Source organism: Acromyrmex echinatior, chromosome 1 (genome assembly GCF_024713525.1).
Source record: "Acromyrmex echinatior isolate Ae372 chromosome 1, ASM2471352v2, whole genome shotgun sequence".
Taxonomy (NCBI): Eukaryota; Metazoa; Arthropoda; class Insecta; order Hymenoptera; family Formicidae; genus Acromyrmex; species Acromyrmex echinatior.
Window position 1 is genome coordinate 4,363,511 of NC_141852.1, and position 15,733 is coordinate 4,379,243.

The 15,733-nt window shown below is 31.0% G+C and overlaps 1 protein-coding gene across 1 annotated transcript in view; it reads right to left on the reverse strand.

Annotated features, from left to right (window-relative positions):
- Window positions 1-15,465, reverse strand: part of LOC147910866 (uncharacterized) — a 173,060-nt gene extending 157,595 nt beyond the window's left edge. Inside the window, exons 1-2 of the transcript XR_015544880.1 lie at window positions 13,933-15,465; window positions 9,163-9,294 (exon numbers count right to left, since the gene is read on the reverse strand). The gene's annotated coding sequence lies outside the window, so the exon portion shown is untranslated. The remainder of the gene's footprint in view (window positions 1-9,162; window positions 9,295-13,932) is intronic.
- Window positions 15,466-15,733: the final 268 nt, after the last annotated feature.

Genomic DNA, 15,733 nt, shown 5'->3' on the forward strand with positions numbered 1-15,733 from the left:
TAACGAAGCCGAGTAGCCAAATCCATTTTTGTACGAAGTTTCGTCGCGCGCAATAATGAATGCTAATACAGTTACACGATGCACATGTTCCTGTCAATTATGAAACTTTAAATTGTTTCGGGACACACTATAAGAATTCAAAGTAAAGATGCTCTTACTAATATAACGTGATTCGCACGTTTAGTGTTTCGCAAAAAATTGTAAAAAATATTCTTGACAATTGTGTAAGATTAAAATATTTATCGATTAAGAAGTTACGACTTTAACCAATTGAGGAGAAAAATAAAAATTAAAAATGTTATTTGTAATAGTTACATCGCAATACAATAAAACAATTAAAATAAATTAAATTATTTTTTTTATTACATTAATATTTTGTTATAATATTTAATGTAAACATATTAATATTTTTTAAAGATGCAGAAAGAAAGAAGAGATTATATTTTTTTATATAGGTATATTCTTGCATGTATATATAAAACGTTTAATTTTTAAAATACTCATATAGATGTAATTTCAACATAATAGAATTACTCAAAGTTGATGTAATTTAATTTTCACGTAACGAAATAAAAATGATTAATATTAATATAAAAATAAGATAGTCTAAATAAATAAATTATTGTACGGGTGTTATTTATATGGAGACTTGTAAATTGAAAGCAGCGTGAAAGAGCTTCGCGATCAAAGTAGTAGATAAGTATTGCAACATGAATCCTACATTGATTGGACTGTATCCGTTTGATTACAGTAATAACTAGGATATGACATTTGAATCACGTAAATTGAAAGGTTTTTTTCACAAACAAGTCGTGATTTGAAGGTCTTCATTTCATTGAAATAATATCATAAGCTACAGCACGCATTTTATACATATAAAATATATCCAAAAAGTAAATATAAATTCTTTTAATAATAAATACGTAAAAATGGAAGAATTTTGATTATAGTTAAATTCATAAATGTGCAAATCAATCTTCTTTTAATAAAATATTAAAAACTATAACTTAAGGAATGTTTAAAAGTCAGAAAGATTTTTATTGCGGAATAATCAATTCTAATTTTAATTAAAAATTTTTTTTTATCAATATTTTAAAGTAACTTTTAATATACTTTACTTCAAAAAAATTTGAAAAACTATTATAATTATCGATAACTAATTAACAGATAAAATCTGACGTTTCTGATATGGGTACGTAAGAGAATTACTAAATTGAAGCGAATTAATACAAACGTGTAACACGGTTTGCCGCTAGTTAGGGGATCAACATTTTCCAGCTTCAGTTACTATCGTTGTAGCTCGTTACGCTAAATTGTGTTTTGGTATTTACAATGTTACTCTCGCAATCTCGTAGAAGAATACTTTCACAATTACTATAGCAATATTTTTTGTATTAAAAAAACTAATTATATAGATACAAAAATTGAGAAATAAGTTTTCAAGCCTTTTTCAAAAATTTTTTTTTAATATAATAATATTCTAATATTTACCAATGTAAAGAAATACATGAATTCTTTAATATGTAGAGATAAATGAAGGTCGATCATTTCTGTATTTATGCTATTAAGATATAAAAGCTTTAATAAAGAGACGCAAAATAACATGATAACCATCAATGAATAAGCAGAAGTTAACCGGCGACGGAACTTGACATATTGTACTAAATGTTACGGTGTAAGAAATAAAGTACATCCATACAAGCATATAATTCGAATGACTACTAGTTATAGAATTATTATTCACCAGCGTCAGTTGAAACTTGTTATCGTATCTCTAAGGCATAATATTACTCTTACACTATCGAAAGTTTCGTAAGCAATAATTTTCTTAAAATGTGAAGTATTTTGAGAAAGAGAGAGAGAGAGAGAGAGAGAGAGAGAAATATTTTATATTTTATAAAAATTATGTTTAATCCGTAACATATATTTTTTATTAAAAGAACATATGAAAACTGAAGTAGAAGTTTTCTTATTTTTATTTTCATTAATTCTTTAGGGACATCATCTTGTTATTAAAAAAAATTTGATTTTACTGTTTTTGCAGGAAGATAACTTGTAAGTGAAGAATCTACTTTACAATACCGAATTATATATATATATATATATATATATATATATATTAGGTGTTGGAATTAATTCGTAGCGTTTTTAATGAAAGAATGTTATTTATTTCACATGAGCATTAAAAAATACATTAATGAAAGTACTTCCCATCACTTGTAAAACGCTACGAATTAATTCCAACACCTAATATATATATGTATATATGTATATATTATACATACACAATATCGAATTATATATATATATTATATATATATATACTAATAAGTGTATACATTTAATAAAATTAACATTTTGATTATAACATGTGTATATATAATTCAATATATTATAGTTTTTCTCAATTTAGCTCAATTTAGGTCAATATTATATAGTGTTTCTGATATGTAAAAGTACTATATTTCAGTATTTAATGTTACGTACATTCCCATCTTCAGTTTTTAAATGTAACTAATCTGTACAAAGAAAGATCCCGAATTTATTTCAAATTTAATATAAAAATGAAAAAATTGTTAGTGCGTGTTAATATTTAACATGATTTAGAAACAATAAATTAAATAATATTTTATTTGTGTTTTTGAAAATCTTTTTGCATATTTGCAACATTCGTCTCTGAAGAATTAAAAAGATTTTTAAGAACACAAATAAAATATTATTCAATTTATTGCTTTTAAATCATGTTAAATATTAACACGCACTAAAAATTTTTACAAAAAACATTGTTTTTTAAATTATTCCCTGGGTTATAGAACCCAGTTATGAATTAAGAGAACGTCCAAATGCAGATTATAAAAATTTTAACATTTTCTTTCAAAGAAAAAAATAAAAATGGAGATTAAAATTTAAGATATTTAATTATCTTACAGATGTCATATTATCTTTTGTAGATTAAATGTGTCAATTTTATAGATATGTCGTAGAATGTACGAGATAAAGATGGTAAATACGCACTATTGCGTTACTTCCTGGAACGAGATAAATGATCGATTCAAATGGACGATTTAGAGAAATGACCGTAGCTTTCAATTAGCGAACTTACAATGGGCAATCGGTAGCCACTATTACGACGAATTTGGCTGTTTCGGCCATTAATACGATTACACATACGCGTGCGCGTCCACAACTGTCGTCAACTCGATTACTCGATTCTATAGGCAACATTCCTCTACGATGGAGAAATTGAGCGCTGCCAAGACCGTTTGATCACATACCGAAACTTCACCTCTAGAAGATTCTCAACTGCTTTAATGATAGGGGGACTCATAGCAATTTCATGTCATGGTGTAAATAAAAGCTATGACCATGTAGTTTTAGGAAAATTTATAAGCACTTCTCTTTGAGAATCTCGAAGAGCTTTGACATATTTCTTCCTTTTTATTATTAAAACTTTACTCGGAAAAACAATTACATCTATATCACATAAAAAATAAAGAATTGATATATAAAATATATTAATCCTTTTCTTATATAAAACAGAAATTTGTAAATAGACTCTTACATTAAAAAACGTTACAAAATTTGTAAATATAAAGTTGGAGCATGCGATGCGAATAAAGATTCTTACAAGCTTCATAACTGTCAAAATGTTTTGACAGGATAACATAATTTTAATTTTTTTCGTGACGTTTCTTAATCTTTTCAATATTTTCATCTTTTTAATATTTTATTCCTAATTTAAGATTTTAAGAATACATTTTATTTCGTCAATTGTCTTATTATGTTACTGAAATTTTAGAATTTCGATATCAAATATCGCTGTTAACGCCTATATATCCAATTTCATTGTAATCCATTATATAAACAAAGTTTTTTATTTTTGTCCAAACATTTTTTTGTTTTTATTGATCGTTATATTTATATATTTTTGTTAATAAAAATAAAAGAACGTTGTGTACACATTCTGGTTTTTTCCACTGTTATCCCAGCCGTACGCAAAAAAAAAAAAATTATTACTGTGGTAAATTTCCAACAAATTTTTCACAAAACTAGTTCATTGCCTTTCACTAAACATTTTGAAATATTCTCGCCGAAACTCAGCTCGCGTCAAAATTGTTCAAGAATATCGATACGAAGTCACGAAAAGAGTACAAATTGAGTATCTCATGAGTTGCGACTTCATCTCAGAGATTTTGTTTTGACACATATCTATATTTAAAGAGTTTCGGTTTAACGCGATTTGTCTATTTTAGTAGAGAGAGAGTTACTTGAGACTCAGAAGGAATTTACATGATTTACTTAAATATCCTGTTTCTTCATTCTATATAAAGATTTTTATAATGAATCAAAACAATTGTAATATAATTGAATATACGACTATTATTCTCCGGAATATTTAATCGTTTTGAATCAGTCATTATCATCATTGTCACTATGATTATCATCGTCTTTGCCACACTTTTCCGCGTTCACGTTTTTCGATCAATAATGCGACCTCAATTACATAATGTAAAGTATAATATATTCTTGGCGCTTTGCGTTAAAAGTTTTTCAGGGAATTTGATGTCAAACGATATGAGAAGATTGTTCTTCCGCGATGGTTCTTTCGGAAAAAGTAGATCGCGTCCTTGGAACTTGTTGACTGTTAAGCTTGACAATCTTCTTCGTTCAAAGGTATCTTTTCGCCGATTAGCATAGGAACTCTTCGACAATAGTACCGCACAAAGCTTACTTCAAACTCAGTTTGCACGTACGAGGTCTGTCCCAAAAGTATCCGACTTTTGTCTATCATAAGACTTTTGTATATCATAAGAAAGAGCTACTTCAGAGTGATATGAACAAGGTCGCCTTCAAAATAGTCTCCTTTTGAAGCAATATACTTTATTCTAGCGGTCCACTCATTTCCGGAAACAGTCCCAAAAATTATTTTTTGTAATAGCAAACAGCTAGTGGCATTTCATTTTTCATCTTTAGCATCGTCGAATCTTTTGCTCTTCAACGGATTTTTCAACTTAGGAAATAATCAGATATCACATGCAGTTATATTTCGACTGTACAGAGGATTGGCGAAGTTGGACAATGTTATGTTTAGTCAAAAAATCCTGAATTAGGAAAGATGAATAAACAAGTGCGTTATCGTAACGTAGGATTTATTCCCAGAGCTTCAAACTTTGACAAACAATACTTTTTGGAAATTCCAAGGTCCTGTTCTAACTCTCGCACAGTTAAACGACTATTTTCGTTGATTGTGGCTCATATACGTTTCACTTTTTCCGCTGTTTTCGACGTTAGAGATCCTGCCGGAGCTAGGAACATTGTCCATTAAGACACGGTTATTTTTGAACCATCTAAATCACACTCTTTTATTTATGAATTATTCATAGGCCCAGTATTCTTCTAATACTAGAATTGGAAAGAGATAAAAAATAAGTTAAACCTCGGTTAAAAGGGTTAATCATAACGTGAAACTGGGCCTATGAGTTGTGAAATTGGCATAGAGTTATTACTTTACAGATCATGCCGATTGTTTCGGAATATGTGTGTCAAGTTTTTGGCAAAATATAATGCAAATTTTCTGCTCGATTTGCTCGGTTATTATAAAATACGATGCTCGGAGTTTTCGACACAATTGCGTACCGTTGTCTGAACAGCTGTTGGGTCATACCACTTGAGGGTACTCAAAGTTTCCCCCAAAATACAGAATGCCTGTTTTTCACAATAGAGAGAGAAGATGCCCAAAAACAAAGATATATGTAAAGGCCGGGACTTTTTGGAACAGACTTCGTATATCTAATGTCACTGCCTTCACTTCTGAAGCGATTGAGACTTGTCCCTGATGATAAAAACAATATCTGCGAGTTCCCTCCTCGGCAATTGAGCACCTTCCTTCTGGAAAATGATTTTCGTACCAGCTTTTCAACCTAGTTTCACATCGATGGTAAAAAGCTTATATTTCTCCATGATATCATCTGGCTGTATGATCTTCCACCTGGTCGAGACACCGACTTTCAGATCCTCCTCGCAGAATTTATCGTAAACTTCTCTCTTCGTCGTGTCCGATAACACCTCATATATTTAGATTATTTCCTTAAATTTTTCCTCAACACTGGGGCTTCCATTCTTGTCAGGACAATATCGTAAAGCTAACTTTTTCTAATCGAAATATGGACAACCTAAGCCAACGTAATTTCGGTCATACTTAAACGACGCACGTGTATTCATCCCTATGCGCATTCATATGCAAATAACATGCGGTAGTGCATGACGGTAGTTCCGCGACGACATCGAAAGATCGTGATTCCTTTTACCTGTTACGCGCGGAGAGTAAACCATCCCTGAGGTTTCTTCGTTGTGTTGCAGGTTGCAGTATCGGTTGCAACAGCCAGCCATCCCGGTGAAACGCTGTGCAGCTCGTATCGGTCACGTGCGCCGCCGTAACCGTGGAATTGCTTTCGCGGCGAACCAGCAATGATATCATGCACACAAACAAGCAACATCGATCCCAGTTCATTGTTGTATATCGCGTAGAATACAATCGTGTAACCGCGCGTGCCTGCGAAAGCATGAGCGTCCGTTATCGCTCGTTTCTCGTTGCTCCGAGTATATACCTGCCTGCAACTCTACGCTGTGCCTCTTGACGTATCTTTGCCCTCCTTTCCCGGAGATTTTACGCGACGCGATAACAATGACCGCGAGGAACACAGTGGTGGCCAATTTCGGTCGGCACGATCGCGATTCAACGCGTAACTTACGCGGTTGGTTCGATAGCGAGATCACGATCGGCAACTCTCCCATTTCGATTACTCTTATCGTGATACCTCGAATTTCCTCAATTTCCTCCATCCCCTCCTCAACTGCGAATTGGTCAGGGAATAAAGATAGCCTCTTTACGTGCATTTCCGAGATACTCAAATGGCGCGGTCGTTCGCGCATAATGTCGGCTTATACACAGGCTCTGCTTAGATTATGAGTTAACTTTCTGCAAAGTGCTTTAAAGTAACGCGACTACTTGGCCGCTTTTTGCTGCATTTACACAGTTTTGCAAAATTTCAAGAAGAAGTTAAAGATAAATTCAGCGATTAAGGTCCCGAGCGAGGCATCTTCTATCTTATAAAATATTTAATCCGGCGTTGCTCTTCTCCCCTATTGATGACGCGTATATATAATACAAACAAAAAGAAAAGGGATCTTTATTTGCCCCCAATCCAATTACCTTGAATTTATAATCTTTTGCAAGCAAATGCGGTAGATTGTTAAATATTATTTTTACGCGCATAGAGCTAATAAAGGAAGGTACAACTTTTTTCATGATTATGCGGGGATTGTTTTATTTCTACATTTTTTATGTGTATTTTTCTTTGTGAAAGCTGAAAATTATAATAATAATAATAATTATTATCTATAATCTAGGAAATTTAAGAAAAAATTGAAATAAAAGTTACATTAAAATGAAGTTAATAAAATCCTTATTCTCAATTACGAAGTCGCTATCAATTATACTTCGTCAATCATTTAAGGATGTTTAATACCAATTTTTTAAATATTAAGAATTTAATAAAAATTTTACAGATTCTTACATACATTCGGACAAAATCTGGAGATGTTTTATTGAAGTATAAGAATTTTAATTTATAATGAGAATTTATTCATATATTTTTTATAAAGTCACGGATAAATTCTTGTAAATTAAAATTCTTACAATTTTGTAATTTTTACTCCTCCGGATTTTGTTCGACATATGTAAGAACAATCTGTAAACTTTTTATTAAATTCCTAATATTTTGAAAATTATTGAACGTGTTGATTTAAAAAATGTACACATTACATCTAAAAAACAATACTAAAAATATAAAAATTTCAAAGATTGCTCTATTATTAGATTACGTTAGAATAATAAAATTGAATATCTTAACCGGACTCTCATTACTTAAAATAATACTGATTCAAGGCCAATAAGAGAGCCAGCACAGGAAGAGGTGAGTAATCTTAATAATGTGGAATGATAACTTAACTCTTTGTGATGTTTTCTTTATTCAATAATAAACATTTCGACTCTCTTTTGAGTCTTCTTCAGCAAATATCATGCATTATGTTAGAATATTCATGTAAAATTTGAGCACATTCTCTCATTGATTTAAAAATTATTTAATTTATTTGTTTTGATTATTATGCATTTTGTAATACATATTTAATAAGAAAATAGCATCAAATTTTGTCGTACATATATATATATATATATATATATATATATATATATATATATATAAATTTATATAAATTCATTTTATTCTTATTCATTTAAATTTATAAGTTATTGATTTAAAATTGCAAAAAATATGATTATTTTCTACATAAACCATTATAAGCAAAATTAGTTTTTTTGCAGCTTGTTTTAAAGTTGTATTTACGGATCACATTATCAAATTTTTTTTTATGATATTGGCTGATATTAGCTTTTTTGGCTGATTATTTGATTAATATCTTTAGTTAATGTTGTATATCGAAAACATTCTTAAAAATTAATTTAGAGTTGAAGAGAGAACTCAATAATTCTGAATTAGTTTTTAAATGATTAAAGCACACACTAACAGCAATTTTATAACGATGTGAATAGTGAATAAAGACTTTATTCTTTATTTCAATGTACCAATTTTTCTTTGAGTGTATAGCGTCATTATATATTATAATAATTTTCAGTTTCCATGAAGAAAAATACATAAGAAAATGTAGAAATAAAACGATCCCTGAATGATCGCGAAAAAAATGAAGCTTGCACCTAATTTAATTTTTTTGTTCCTCGACGCTATTGCGAGCGGACAAAAGCAAAGGCAACTTTTTTCCCTTTCGCCTTTCACATCCGCAGAATATACAAAATAAATAAATAAATCGTAGAATAAATCGCGCATAATAAATCTCGGGAGAAAGAGATTTATTTAGATTTAAATTTTTTATTTTTCAACGTCACGTTTCGTAAAGATTCGATTGGTTGGTCGATCGCACAGTTTCGTTTCATAATTGCAGAATAACGCAGATATGCGTCGGACTATTTCATACATCATCGCGATTATCTTTAAGCCTTACGACGTTAATCGAGCCGCAGATATACTGCGTGTCACACCCGGACGCGCGTACGCGAAACATACCTGCTGGAGTTGCACCTACCTAGTTTACTCCGAAGTCCAAGAGGCTGCAGATAAACGGGCAGATAATGTTGCGAACCGCGTTTACGTGGTCGACGATTAGATCGAGCTTTCGAAATAAGCGACGAGATTGCCCATCCAAGCGATTGCGAATCTGAAATATCAAACTGACGTAGCATATTTGAAATCTTTTTGTGTGTATTTTGTAATTAGTTTTTTTTTCATTTGTGTTCCGAAGACACAATCTTCGCGTGACGCTATTTTTATTTCAACTAGTACGATTACTTTGCATGAAGTTCACAACGCCTCACATTAATTTAAAATACTTAACGCTGTGATCGCTATATTTTCTTGTTAGTGGCAACAAAACCTGCTCGTGAAAATGAGTGTCGAGAACGACGAATTGAACGAACAATCGCTGGAGAGCGTTAATTAACGTTTGCAAACGCGATTGATACCTTTCGCTGTATATTCGTAACTGTCTCGTGGTAGAAATTGCGTCATGTGTTGACTCGAATATTGAATTTCTGGGTTGCGTTTAGAAACATCACCTGAGTGCATTTAGATGCATTTTATCCTTGTTTAACATTCGATAGACACCATTTACATTTTATACAATAACTAACATTTATGCAATAACAACTCAGGTAGCACTTATTGATTCATATACGTTTTATATACGTTTCCTAAACATATCTAATATTCTACAATTAAGTAGAAAACATATATATAAAATTAATATGTGTTATTTAGGTTGGTTAATAATCAACATTTAAATTTAAAACTTTACGATAACATTCGTCAAAGTATTGTTTAATCGATTCTAGACTCAAAGTTACGAACATTTATTATTTAACATACTATTTATAAAAATATGGAGACACTGCGTAATAGTTCAAAGAAAAAGGGCGATAATGGGGCTTTCTACAAAAATAAATGCAAAAAATTTGTTTTATAAGAAACAATATTTAGTTATAAAGTTAATAAAAAAGTAAAGTATTGTAGAATGTATGCAAATGTATTATATATATACGTATATATGATTTCTTCCACATATAAACTGCTCAGTACTAAAATTCTATAGTATTATACATGTAAACTATATATTATATTATAGATTACACTAAAGCTACAATCAATTTACAGAATAATTATTTTGACATGAAAACCTCGAAAAAGAAAGCTGTCAGCAACTAGTACGCTGCGGGGACCACATTTAACTATTGTTTAATTTTGCATGATTCATATGTTTATACAGTCAAATAAAATGTTAAATAACAAACAATTCACTCAAATATTCGTATGAAAATACACTCAAATTTAAAAAGAATGTGAAAGTATATATGATTAAATGCTACAGTGTACTTAAACCGTTTCAAAATGCTTGAAAGTAAAAATGCATTATAATAAATGCTGGCTATTGTGTATATATATTAATGTTGTAATGTAATGGTAAAATATTGAAGAAAAATAATTTTATAAATAATCTAAAATTTGTCACCTAATAACGCAGATGTTAAGAGGAGCCATTATATCTACACTATACAGGGGCCATAACATTATCTTCTCCTCTATATCTTGAATTTTTAAACGCATCCCTTAAAATACATCAATTCGTATTGTACACTGTATCTACTATTTTGTATAGTAATATAAGAATTGTGCAGCTAATATAAGAATGACAGCAATCTCAGTCAATCAGGAAAATGTATTAGATCGATGGCAGTATTAGATTGATGGACTGATATTACTGTGATTCTTACATTAGTTTATATCAGTAGAATTCAATTTGAACATTGCTTTGGTTTATGGAAGATGTGGTCAATAAAATTAACTAAGCAACATGAAACGTAATTGCGAGACGTCACACGCACATATACACGCACGTATAATTAAGTAATTTAGAATCCTTTTTCACATCTTTCTTTCACAGAAATCTAATAGCAAATTCGATTATTCGCATCAGATTGGTAATATTAAAAACTGCTACGCACCTTTACAGAAAACTGATACTGGCCAATTTATTACTGAAAGATAGTAATTAATTATTTATTTGAAGTTTTAAAAGTATACTGAACAGTGCTTTTAATATTTAAAATAAACAATTAATGTCTTTCAGTACTGCGAGTAATATTAGATTTCTATAAAAGTGGAAAGAACAATCGCTGAAGTACCTAAATTTAAATAGATAAAAATCTGAAAATAATTTTACCATCGAAATAATTATACAGGAAATTCAAGTATAATAAGCAACGTTGAGAAAAGTTCTGACATTTTCCAGCAACTATTACTCGAGATACAATTATTTTAATAGTCTAAAATTATTTTTAGATCTATATCTAAACTTTTAGATATTTTAGCAAAATCATTCTTTTTATGATATAATTAGTAAAGTTAATGTAAAAATATAGAAATATTTTAAACCATTAAATATCCAATAAATATAGTATTGTTCAACAAAATTATGTACTATTTCATTACCATTACTCATATTGTGTCTCCACATTTAGACATTTTATATAAATCGTCATTTAATGCGTATTAATCCAGTATAGTGCGATCAAATTTACCATAAATTATCGTAAAACACTATCTTTGTTTTGATTCGCGTAATTACTTAGCGTTTTAGTTCGTAGTGCTTTGCGTCAGTTCAAAGCAACACCGCAATTCGTTCCGTATTTGCTCTGTGCTTTTCCTATGCTTTTCAAAGTAAAGTCCGCGTAAAAGCGATGGTCGGAAGTGCCGAATCAAATAAATCGGCATTTGCTGGCGAAGTAATTAATGCATATAATCACGATCAATACCTTTCATTGTAATCATTAGAGAGTCACCTCGCGTTAGAAAATGCATCGATTAGAACACTGAATTTCTTAAATATAAAATACATCATTTTGCATTGACTAAATTGTTATTATATTGCTTTAATTTGCGCGAGTCATAAAATTCGCTAAGCAATACAAAATGTAATCAAATTGAAGACATACACGCACACACGCATGATTTTCGTAATTTAGAATCTTTTATGGCCTCGAAATTTAAATCATTGTGAGTGAAATTACTATCTTTGTTTTGGGCTTATTTCATATTTCGCTCGAAATAGCGCCGCGTATTTTCGTTTCAGATTTTCCCGTTCAAAACAGGGTCTGCATGAAAATAATGGTCAGAAATATCAAATCGAATGACAGATAATTACTGAAGAGTGTTAATGAACCCGTGTAATCGCAATTAATACCTTTCGTCATAATCATCGAACAGATACAGTTGCTTCGTGTTATAAATGATATCGATTGGAATTCTGAATTTCTTAAAATACATCATTTTACATTAATCGAATTGTCATTTCATTACTTTGATTTGTACGAAATATAAGGTTAACAAAATTCAAAATTCACTAAACAATATATTGTTAGTAATTATTCAGCTAACATGAAATATGTAAAACACAGTTTATAGACACTTGGGTGTATTACGTAAAATTGAATTAAAATTGAATCAAATGTAAAGTTGCGTGAATTTATAGCTAGCAAAGAGTATAGCGTGAGTGATTATAATTAACGGATGTGAGTGTGGCAATAAATAATTGGCCTAAAATACGCGTGTGCGCTATTTTCGCAGAGCGTTAATTACGAGTGTTCATGGCGTTCCGCTTTGTCTTTCCGCTAAGAATAGTAAAACTGTACACGTGCAAATAATCACATCTTTCTATCAACAAATACGTATATGTATATAAATTCAGTTTGTATTAATTCAATATAAAAATCTTTCAATCTCTCAAGATATCCATCAAATACGAAACACGACCGAATTAGAAACTATACACGCATGGACGAGTTTATTCATAATTCAAAATCTACCATGGATCTCTAAATGTCTCATCGTGAAATATCATTTTCGTTTTGATTCGCATTGTCATTTTGCGCTTATTTGCGCTTAATTCGTAGTATTTTGCTTGAAATAGCATAGTTGAGAAATGTTCGTTCCGTATATATTCTCCGTGCTTTTCCCATTCAAAGCAGTGTCTGCACGAAAATGATAGTCGGGAATATCAAATCGGGCAATGGATAATCGCCAGAGAGTTAATTAAGGCTGCTTTCCTTTTAGGAAGTACCACAAAGTATCGTTCTATCTTTAGAATGACATTTTTTACAAATTAATTCACATATTTTCAGTGTTAATAATAATTTAATTCTTCTAATTATGTATTATTTTGTCACGATAATCTTGTAATCTAAAAAGAATTAAATTATTTATTAGCACTGAAAGTACGTAAATCAATTTGCACTTAATTGCACCAATTGCCGTAATCTGCATAACACTACACTTCCGTTATACTCAGCCCGAGGGCTAATAATCGGCTGTCTACAATATGCGAAGTAAGCTTAGTAAGAAATAAGAGCAAGAAATTAACCAATCGATTATTCTTCTCACATTTGACTGTGATTGGTCAATTTCTTACTCTTACTTTTCACCAAGTTCACTCCGCATATTGTAGATAAGACATAAGAATATATTAATGTGATACTATTATGCTTTGAACCATTCCTTGATCGAACATTTAATAAAATTCTTTCTGCTGATTGATTAAAAAAAATCAAATAGTTCAAACCATTTGCAATAAGACTTTGACCGAAATTAATAAACTATGTTCCATTATTCACTGCGAGTACTAAAATCTATAAGTGAATGCAGTGAATAATAGAACGCAGTCGGTTCTTATATTCAAAATTAAGTACAGTCTTAAGATGTCAAGAATCACAAGCGGTATTCATAGTCTTATTTTAACCCTACGTACCTTAGTTTTGGGTAACCTTGGATACAGAAGTTCGTAGATATCTAATTTTCGTAAATTAATGCGACACACCTGGAGCGACTCGTACCACTGCCGTCCCCCTCCAAGGTCGCCGAGCGAATGCCGAAGTGATGACGTAGTCGCGCTCCCCTTCGCTGTTCGCGCTCCCCCTCGCTTCCCTACGCTATTCGCGCTCCCCTTCGCTGTTCGCCGGGCGCCGTTTCGGATACTCAACTGTCGCGTATGAAAAATATTCAGTTTATTCAATTATACATATTTTACATGATTTTGACGGGTAGCGTACATTTCGCGCTTTGCTTTGTAGTATCTTTGGCACTTGTTCAATCCTATATTTGTTCTTTTAAACGTAATTATAGTAATTATTCCCGTGGAATATTTTCGGTATTCCAACATTATGGGCGGTATCTTATTTTCAGTCGGTTTCTTTAAGATCATCTTAAGTAATGTCGTAAGATGTTAATGCAGCTCTCTGATTGATTCATCTTAAGATTGTACTTAAAACGATCTTAAATATAAGATTTAACTATGAATATTAGCCTACGTCTCCATTTTCATTATTCTTTTTAATGTTTCGTACTTGACTGAAGGTTGATAATATTTTATGTATCCTTTATATAAAGATACGTTGCTCTATAGTCCTGACTAAAAATATTAAGACTGTTTAAGTTTAAAGTAATATCTTAAAATATTAATACGGCTCTGAAATTACTTTATGACGTCAGACATTTCAAGATTGTATTTAAAATCGTTTTAAATATAAAAACTGATGATAAATATCGGTCCAAGAGCTATGTTAAGACATTATTTAAGACGATTAAGTTTTAAAATAAGAAGGGATTATAAATATCGACCTTCGATTGCATTTTGGGCGATATATTCATGGTCCGTTCTTATTGAGATCTTAAGTGATGTCTTAAAATGCTAATACATCGCTTTGATTGGCTTATAACTGTATTTAAAACAGTCTTAAATATAAGACTCGACTATAAGTATCGGCCTCTGTATCACGCGGCGCTATCTTCATTTTGATTGGTAATCACTTTGCACTAAGTTCACAGTGCTTCGCGCGCGCGCCTCGAAGTAACACGCGAACTGACGAGTCTCGTTCCTTCCGTATTTTCCACGTATTTTTTCCGTTCGGAGCAAAGTAAGCGTGAAAATAATGGTTGGGAGTGTCGAATCGAACGACGGATAATCGCCGGCGAGTGTTAATTAACCCATATGATCGTGATCAATATCTCATCGTAATTGCCGAACAAACGTAGTCGTGCATATTAGAAACTGCGTCATAGCGTCGCGCGTCCGTTGGAACATGGTATATTTCAAAGTACGTTATTTCGCATCGTTCGATAGTTTGAGTCGTATCGGAAATTTCGTGCGAGTACTATAAATGATTAAACTACAGAAGCAAGTAAAGCACTCGAACAATGGGTTCTCGAAGTCGTACCATTGCGATAATTCTAGTGTGCCGTGTGAAATTACTGTTGCATCGTTTGAATTTTTCGTATGTGTATATGTACGTATTTCAGGGTTGGATATTTTTTTTTTTTAAGAATACAACGTATTGTGTTTTTTCTAAAATATGTTTTTAATGCTTCAAATATGCTTTAAACAGTACTATAAAAAACAACATATTTAAAATATATTAAGAACATTAAAAAAACATATTTTAAACTGTTTAAAACATGTTTTTTTTATCAACCCTGAGTCATATTTACGTAATACGTAATACTTAACGAATATATAGCGAACTAAAAGAAAAGTGACTGATATTTGTAAAATT